Here is a 9670-nt window from a genome sequence, read left to right as displayed (position 1 = left end):
TTGGACTTCCTGAATGGATATATTCTCATCTTTCATTATATTGGGGAAGTTCTCCTCCATCAAGCATGGACAATTTTCTCAGTAGTTTTGTTTTTCTCTTCCTGTTCTGGAATTCCAGTGACATATAAATTATTCCTTTCGATGGTATTCCATATGAATGGCTTTCTTCATTTTGTTTTGATCTTTTTTCTAATTGATCCCTTTCCAAAGAAGTATTCAGGTATTTGTCTTCAATCTCATTAATTCTGTCTTCCATTGCATCCATTCTACTCCTTTACCCTTCCAATGTGTTATCTACTTCTGACAATTTAGTATTAATCTTCTGGATTTCTATCTGTAGATTTACAATCATTTCAAATTTTTCATTTATTTTGTCATTTTCTTTTTGTATTTTCTTCCAAAATTCTTCAAAGGTTTTTTTTCTGTGTTTTCTTTGGTCTGTCTTTCAATTCTTTGAAGATACCTAAAGCTAATTCTTTTGAATTCCTTTTCAGAAAATTCCAATGCTGCTTCTTCCTCAGGGATGTGTTCTGGGCCTGTATCCTGCTTCCTTGTTGCTACCACTTTATCCTGCTTCTTTGTGAGAACTTTGATGGTCTGTTGTCTTCGGGACATCATGGCGTTGTTGTATTTAGGTCTCTCTTAACTGTTTGTGAAGAGCAGCCAAGGGTGATTCGGGCTCTTTTGGTGGTTTTTTATCGTTGTCCCATTGTTCGAGAAGGAGGTGGTGGCTCTCTCTCAGTAAGTGTAGTTACAGGAGGTGTGGGTATAATTGTGTCTTATGGGGACTGTTGTTGTCTCTCACTCAGTTAGACAAAAATTACAATTGAATAACCATCAAAAAACTAAAAGTTCATGGACAAAAAACATACCATGTAATCACCCAGAAACAGTAACGAAAAAAAGAAAAAAGGGAAAAAGAAGAAGAAGAAGAAAACTTGCTATATGTGAGAATAGGGCACTAAGATAAAATTGGTAGAAAAGGAGAATAATGAAAAAAAAATGGGAAAAATGCAAAAAGAAAAACAAAAGAAGGTTAACCATGAGAAAAATGGGGGAAAATTAAATTAAGAAAAGAAGTTTTTTTCAATCAGCAACAGGGAAAAGAATAAAGGCTGAAAACTAGGACTTGGGAGCAGAAAAATAAAGAAAAATAGCAAAAAGGACAAAAGTATTTATAATAATTGTAGTTTTAAAACAGACAAATATAAGCAAACCAGTCAACAGAAAAAAGAAAGTGAAAAAAAAAAAAAAAGTGAAACATAAATCAGTGGAGGACAGGGCAGGGCACCCAGGCTCCGTCTGGCCACCCAGACTGGGAACAAGTTCGTGTGGGCCGAGAAGGTGGTTGGGAGTGGGGGATGGCTGCACGTCCATTCACCTTGCAGTTGTGGTGTATAAGAGTAACAAGAGGAATGTCGCACCCTTTTAGTCGTGCAGTTCCGGAGTGTCCTTGTGGTTGCTGGCATGCCAAAACCTGTTCTTAAGCCCCTGGAATCTGTGAGACTGCTGTCTCTTTAAATACCCAAAACAGTCAAACCATTTGTAAACATTCAAAATGGTGGGACCCTCCGGACAGGCAAAAGTCCACAGCTCAGGCCACCTTTCTCTTCACCTTCTTTGTTTATTCCCCAGCCACCAAAGTAGTCCTCTGTGAAGTCCCTGGCTAGCATTGCTGATTTTTAGGTTAATTCTTAGGTCCTACCACCACTCATCTGTCTCCAAGCTGTCTGTGCCATCAGGATCACTCAAGATCGCTGCCAGACCACAGCTCTTTATGTCTCCTTTTTTGATATTTTCATGCAAATTCTTCTGCTAGTTGGGGTATAGTGCACTTCTATATGCTTCCCTTCAGGGCTCAGGGGTCCAGGATTATCTTCTGTGTCTGTGTTAATTGGTTTCTCTTTTGTTAGTTGAATAGGGTCTGTGCAGTCTTTCTGCCTAGTCTGCCATCTTACTGGAACCTCCTTTCCAATAAACTTGAGGATTGATGTTTCTATTTCTGTAAAGAAGCCTATTGGAATTTTATTTGCATTGAGTGTGTAGATCACTTTGGGTGGTATTGACCTCTTTACAATAGTAAGTCTTCCAATCTATGACCATAGAAGATCTTTTCATTTATTTAAGTCTCCTTTATTCTTTTTCAGCAGTGTTTTACAGATTTCCTTCATTCCCCTGGTTGGATTTATTCTTATTTTATTATCTTAGGTGCTATTGTAAATGGAATTGTTTCCTTAATTTCTCTTTCATATTTCTAGTGTATAAAAAGGCAACTGATTTTGTTTGTTTACCTTGTAACTTGCTGGTTTCCTTGAATTCCTCTGTTAGCTTTAGAAATTTTGTTGTGGATTCTCTGGAATTTTCTGTATAGAGAGTAAGCATAGTGCCTGCCACGTTTGACTGCTAATCAGAAGGCTGACAGTTCAAACCCACCAGCCATTCCTCAGAAAGAAGATTGGGTGATCTACTTCCATAGTACTACAGTCTCAGAATCCCAGAAGGGGGTCACTGTGAGTCAGATCCCACTTGATGGCAGTGGGTTTGGTTTGGTTTTGGTATCATCTGTAAATAGAGATAATTTGGCTGCAGCTTTCTCAATCTCGATGCCTTTTTTTTCCCCCCTTTCTCATTGGTCTAGGTAGAACTTCTAATAAATATATTGAATAGAAGTGGTAGAGGTAGGCATCCTTATCTTGTTCCTGATTTCAAGGGGAAATATCTCAGTCTTTCTTCATGAAGTATAATGTTGGCCTTGGCTTTTTATGTATGTCCTAAATGATATGGAGGAATTTATTTTCTATACCAATCTTCTTTAGAGTTTCATTACGAAAGAATTTTGAATTTTTTCAGATGTTTTTTTCTGCTCCCATTATAGTTGAATCTGTCTAATTTTGGGCTTCTTTACCAATCTATTCTTGTCCAAGTTAACAATCACCTCCAAAATCCAGTGGTCTTCTTTTAGTCTTATAAGGAAATTTGACATGCACTTAGAATGAGTTGCTTTCCCTTGAAATATCATCTTTGGTGTACTATCAGGACTGCACTGTCCTAATCTTCATCCCACCTCACTAGGTTCTCTTTCTTAGTCTTCTTTGTTAGTGTTTCCTATCTCCCTGACCTCTCCAGTTTTGGAGTGCTAAGGGATTAAGTCTTTGGATTCTTTTTTCTTTCTTTGTATGCCCACTCCTTGATCCAATCTAACAGCTGCTTTTGTTGTTATGTGCCATCAAATCGGACCTGACTCATATCTACCCCTCCTTGGTTTTCTGAGGTGATATCACTACAGAAGTAGATTGCCCAACCTTCCTTCCGTGGAGTGGCTGGTGAGTTTGAACCAACAGCTAAGCACTATATATCTACATGCTGATAACTCCTATACTTTTAACTCCAGCCTGGGGCCTCTCCTTAGAACCGTTATTTATTCAAGTACTTATTCAGACTCTAAATTCTGATTTCTGATATGCTCAAATTTAACATGTAGAAATATGAGTTTTTGATATTTCACTCCCTCACCTACCTTCTTCTATTACAATCTTTTTCATGTAGCAAATGGCAAGTCTCTTCTAGTGGCTTAGGCCAAAATCTTGGAATCATTCTTGACCCTCTTTTCTTTCATATCTTACTAAGAGTTATCCAACAAGAATCTCCATTTAATGAGTTATTGAACATGGAGGCTCAGGAACATAGGTTTGGGGAACACTAATGTCAATTGACATAATGTAGTCCACAGAGACAGTGTTCTGCATCTTACTTTGGTGAGTACTGACTGGGGTCTTAAAAGCTTGTGAACAGCCATATAAGGTGCAACTCTTGGTCTTTCCCCATCTGGAAGAGAGAAGTGTGAAGAAAATCAAAGATAAAAGAAATTATTCTAAAGGACTAATGGAACATGTGAATCCCAGCCTCCCTGACCCTGAGAGCAGAAGAACTACATAGTACGCAACTACCATTGCTTACCCCTTTGAAAGGGATCACAGTAAGGCATCTTGCATAGAGTGGGCTGAAATGTGGAATAAAACTTAAAATCATAAAAACACTGGCCTTACTGGTCTGATGAAGACTGGTGGAACACCCAAAACCATGGCCCTTAGGCATCCTTTAAGCTAGGAAATGAATTTATTCCCTGGAAGTCAACTGGTAGACAAATGATAGACTAGCTTATAAAGTGAACAGTAATGTTAGGAAGGTGTACACTCATTAAGGAGCCCTGGTAGCATACTGACTAGGAAATTTGACTGCTAATCAGAAGGTTGGTAGTTCAAACCCACAGTCTCTCTGTGGAAGAAAGGTGGGGCAATCTACCTTCGTAAAGATTTACCACCTCAGTAACCCAATGGAGATCACTATGAGTTGGAATCGACTTGATGGCAGTGAGTTCAGTTTGGTTTGGTTTATGCATCATTTGAACCATCAAACATATGAGATTAAGAGGAGAACATTTGGCCAGGGATAGAGCTAGGATGACTGGAGGGGATGGTAAGGAAGAACGAAGGGGAGGGCTGGGCACAGGAGGAATGCTGTGTATGGGGATTGCCATCAATGTCACAAAATACAATGTGTATGGATTGTTGAATAGAAAATCAATTTGCTCTATAAACTTTCACCAGATTACAGTTAAGGAACAGAAACCCAATTTACTCTCCCCTCTAAGTATATTTAATACCTGACTGTTTTTTAGCACCTTAACTGCTACCAGCAGATCTAAGGCACTATCATCTTTAATCTGGGTTATTGTAGTAGCCTCCTAGCTTGACCCTTGCTTTTGTTCTTTTCCCCTTTCACTGAATTCTCAACATACAAGTTGGTGTTCAAATCTAAGACAACTCATGTCACTCCTTTGCTTGAAATCATCCAGCCACTTCTACTCTCATTCAGAGGAAAAGCCATGGTCTTATACAAGTTGCTCCCAACTTCCCCCTCAGACTTTAGCTCTTTTGTTTTCTTCCTCACTCAGTTCCAGCTACAGTGGCTACTTTGCTATTCTTTAAACATGACAGGTACATTCCCACCTTACAACCTTTGCATGGCTTGCTTCCTTTTCCTTTAGTTTTCTATCCTCAGTATCTCAAGCCCTTGCCTCCCAGTTCATCAGGTTTTTGTTTAAAGATTCAACTTCTTAGTGAGATCTTCCCTGACCACCTTATTTAAACATGTAACTCTTTCCTCAGCCAACATTTCTTTCCCCCTTCCCTGTTTTTTTTTTTTTTTTTCCTCCTAGGTACTTCTCATTATCTAACATTTGATATCTTTTAAGTACTTATTTTGTCTTTCTTTTCTCTATTGCTGTACTATGAAACTCCTTGAGAGCTAGGATTTTCCCCAGCTTTGTACACGTAGAGCCTCTTGTGTATTTTAAGCTTATGAATGGAAGAGAATTAAGATAAATAAACTAATAAAAAAAATATCTGAGTAGAGTGAGGTAATCCAAGCTAGGTGAAGCCAAGAGGAAGGTGAGTGAGGGGTTGAGGGTAGTGTGGTTTGACATCTGTGAATAGAGATGCCTGAAGAAAAAGTGTGTGTGCAAGTTGTTTGGAAAGTAAATTTGAGATCTTCAGTGATGTCTCTTGATGGCCTTGATAGTAAAATATGTATTTGTCTTCTTCTGTATGTAGTGAGGACCTTTTTGAGTAAAGAGATGCTCACAATTTTTGAAGATAGATGAAGAAAGATCTATCTCTGAGGTTGTTCTGGAATGATGAGCAGTGATTCAGAGAATGAGTAGTAAAACTGGCTGGCAAGTTAAATGCATTGTTGTTGGTCATGCTGGAGTAGAATCCAGACTCTTCAGCTAACTTTTATCCTTTATCTGGCTTACTGAGCAGTGCTGTTTCTCACTTATATGGCTGACACTGTGACTTCTCAGAAGCTTCTTGTCTTTATGAAATAATAAACTTTAATAATATTCTCATGCTTAACCAGATTCTTAGACTGTCCTGGTTAAGGAGTGCCATTTCAGTCAAAATAATTTGAGATGAAATATAATGTGTTGGGAATAGTGCCATGGGAAATCTTTTTGTGAATTATGGCTTTTAGATGTGAGTATAGATAAAATGCTAAATTTACAAACATTATTTAAAAGTACTTGACTCTTTGGACTGTTTGGGGAAGAAATACTATTCATTTACAGATAACAGAGCATATAAACTCCTGGCACATTTCCAAGAAATACAGTAATTATCTGGACAGGAATTCTATTCTGAGAATGCTACTTACTCTAATTTGGTCAGTTCATGTCTGATGAAGTATTAATATATTATTTCTTGCTTTTCACATAGCTAAAGTCACTGATGGTCCAAAATAAAGTAGAATTCTGAAATATGCCAGATCATTTCCAAAGAAACCAGTTCAGTGTGATAGCTTCAGTTGTCATGTGTCTTAAAAATTTTGAGTCAGTTTTTCCCTGATTGTGAAATAGCATGCTTTTTGAAGAGAATTTAGAAAAGAAAGCCAATAATTTTGCCATCCTGTGATAATCAGTATTAATTAGTATTTTAATTAGTATTTTTTTTTGTGTGTGTGGATATTTTGCCATAAAACAAAAGTGGGAAAATTGTTTCCTTTTTATTATGCTTTGTTCATTTAATATTGTATAATGAGCACTTTTATGTATTATTAAATATTCTTTAAAATATAATTTCAAAGAATATGAAAGATGTCTTTTTATAAATAAATGAGTTTCATGTATTTTGCTCTTTTGCAATATGACTCTTATTACTTTCATGCAATGGAACAACAGCTATTTTAGAGATTCTTTTCCCACCTAGGTATGATAAAAGAGTAAGGACAGTCCCTGTCCAGAAAGGGCATAAAATCTGTGACCTTATTTGATAATATAGGAAATCTTGCCAATATAGACATATGTGAAAATATGGGATACTTCAAAAAACTTGCTAGTCTTTAGTGAGGCTCTGTTGTATCCATTCATCTAAGGAATGTGCACAACAGTGAAGTGATCCTTTAAAGGGTCACTTGCCGTCACCTAAACGCACCTGATGTCTTGACCTTTGTTGCGGCCATTAGTACATCTCGTATTCTGCCTTCCCCTACTCCTGCAAATTCCATCAAAATCAGTTACCTTTAAGCTTAGTAACCCAGATCATACTCTTATACTCATGGAAATGTTGCCAGCACCCTGCACCCTGACCTCCAGGAAAGCCCAACACACCAAGTCTTTCTCTGAAAGAGATTACAGATCTGAGTTATAGTGGATGAAGTGAGTCCGAAGATGTTCTTTTTATGTTTATAATTTTTCTCTTTTTTTTCTTCAGATACTTCCTTAGTTTCATTACTTTTTTGTTGTTTTGTGAAGGAATAGACTTCTAATTTTAAAACACCAGGTGAAAGGAATGGTAAAAGAACAGAAGCATAAGATCAAGTGATGGGTTAAAATGCCATTGCTGTGATCTTCAATGTTATCCTGCATTTGATTGTTCTCACTTGAAAGAATGCCTTTTCCTTCCTATTGTCGAGCACTACCTGCTGTCAGTTGGAGAAGGGAGTAAGTAGAGCAACTTGTCAAAGACTTTCTAAGCTCTCTTCATATGGTTCACAGAAACAGAGCTGGATTTTCATTTCTTCTTTCATTCAACAGGAGTCCCTTTCATGTTTGAAAATTGAAAACGTGTGTTTTTCATTGTGGAGTGAGGATATGTGTGCCCTCTGGCACACCTGTTTCTAATTTCCTGACTTGAAAGTATAACTCATCAAAAGGAGCAGAAAAACAATTTCTTTCTGACACGCTGTTTGCGGCCCTTACTGGACTGAAGGTCTTCGTGGTTTTACCATCCTGGTTCCCTCTTCTCTATAGAAGGTTCTTGTTAGAGGCAGAGCTCACTCAATACAAGCAATGCCTTTTGTAGCATAGGGCTATTTTGGGTATTATTTTGTCTTACTAGTGGTAGTTCTTTTCAGCTCAGGAAATTTACTTGAAATAAAATTCATCTTTAAAATTTTTAAATATTACATTTTAGCTGGGAAGTATACGTTGTAAGCTGATCACTGAGCTGATCAGCCAGGAATAAGGTTTAGCTGAGAATATGAATGTTTAAATTCCACAGTGCTGTTTAACATAAATCAAATATTTCCAATGCATTACTTCAGATTTTTATGTACTTTAAAGTCTTGCCAGTTTAAATGACTATAAGGCCCAATATGTTGACTTTGAGTTTTGTAAATTGGTAATTTGTTGCTATAAAAGTTGTACACGGTGTCAGTCATCACTTTCTGAAGGTACCTAGTATGTCTGATGTTGGCAAGCTGTTATGAAAAAATTGACACCCAGGGAATTCAGGGCTTTAGCTCTCAGATTCTTGAAGTGTGGCTCTTATGGCTTCCCATAGACATTTTCAGCATAATGTACATGGTTATTTAGACAGCAGCTTTGATTTAGGCTTCCTGTTTCCAAGAGTTATTTGGAGTAATAATTGTGTATCTTCTTAAAGAGTTTCCCAAGCTACATTTTTTTTTTTTCTTTTTTAAACTCTAGTTCTTTTCAAACTTTAATGTTTCAATGAATCACCTGGGAAAGCTTGTTAAAATGCATATTATGATCCAGTAGATTGGGATGGGGCCTGAGATTCTGCATTTTTCACAAGTTCCCAGTGATCCTGGTCCACAGACTACACTTCGATTAGAAAAACTACATTTTGATGGCCCAGGCAACAGGACAGCTGGGCGAAATGGTGGTGCCCTCCAGCAGTGCCATACTTATAATACCTATCACATATAACTTATCAACATCTTCCTTCGTTGCCTTTCAGTTGATCTAAAATTAAGGAGATCTGCTCTATATCCTTAACTCCAGGGTAGCCTTTAGAGCTTTAACAAGTATTTTAAATGGTCATATGAGCTAGTATGTATAAGGACTGCTGAATCATGATTAGCATGCTGGCAGAAATGATATTTATGTGTCCAAACTCTTAATGGGATACACATAACAATGATTCATTAACTGAGGTTCTTGTTGCAAACAGAAGTGGATAAAACAAACTGCTGTCTCCAAAAGGTGCTGATAATAGGAGTTAGAAAGACATAGTGCTACATGGAAAGTCTTTTGTTTTAACTGGCTCTGTCCATGGTGGCTTGTTAATTTGAGCCAGATGATTTGTTGGTGAATCATGGAGAAAAAAGTGTAGATATGTAAATGTAGAAACAGTCCGCTAGCATTTTTATTCTTATTGAATACATGCCATTATTCTCATGAGTGTATTACAGCATGATCCTGCCCACAGTATTACATGCTGTGACCAAAGAATACCTGACATTTTATTTTCAAAATATTTTGTTCATATCATGAAAAGTACATTTGTTTGTAGTTTTTTCTTTCTTTTTTTTAAAAATTTTTTTTATTGTGATTTGGGTGAAGATTTACAGAGCAAATTCACTTTCCATACAGCAGTTTACATATACTTTGTCCCATGATATTGACCACATTTTACCACAATGCAACAGCTCCCCTCCCACTTCCTCCCTATAGTTACCTCTTCCCAGTGTCCATCCCTCCATGGATTCCTGACCCCTGAGCTGTCTCCCTGTGCATAGGCAGCCCTTCTTTCTCAATGATTGTTCTCTCCAGGGAGTGTATCTACCTCAGGTAAATGTTCAACTCATATGCCTGTCTTCTGTTTGGCTGAAAACCACAGGTGTGCATTCAATTCCAGACCTGAAAGGC

General features: G+C 37.4%; 1 protein-coding gene across 1 annotated transcript in view; it reads left to right on the top strand.

Moving 5' to 3' along the window:
* The window catches only part of TASP1 (taspase 1), a 615049-nt gene that overhangs the window by 341556 nt on the left and 263823 nt on the right, over positions 1 to 9670 (top strand). The window lies entirely within an intron of this gene.

This window comes from Orycteropus afer, unplaced genomic scaffold, assembly GCF_000298275.1.
Source record: "Orycteropus afer afer isolate SDZICR_OR568_19922 unplaced genomic scaffold, OryAfe1.0 scaffold00158, whole genome shotgun sequence".
In the NCBI taxonomy this organism is placed as follows: Eukaryota; Metazoa; Chordata; class Mammalia; order Tubulidentata; family Orycteropodidae; genus Orycteropus; species Orycteropus afer.
The sequence above is the reverse complement of the archived record's forward strand: the minus strand, read 5'-3'. Positions and strand labels throughout refer to the sequence as shown.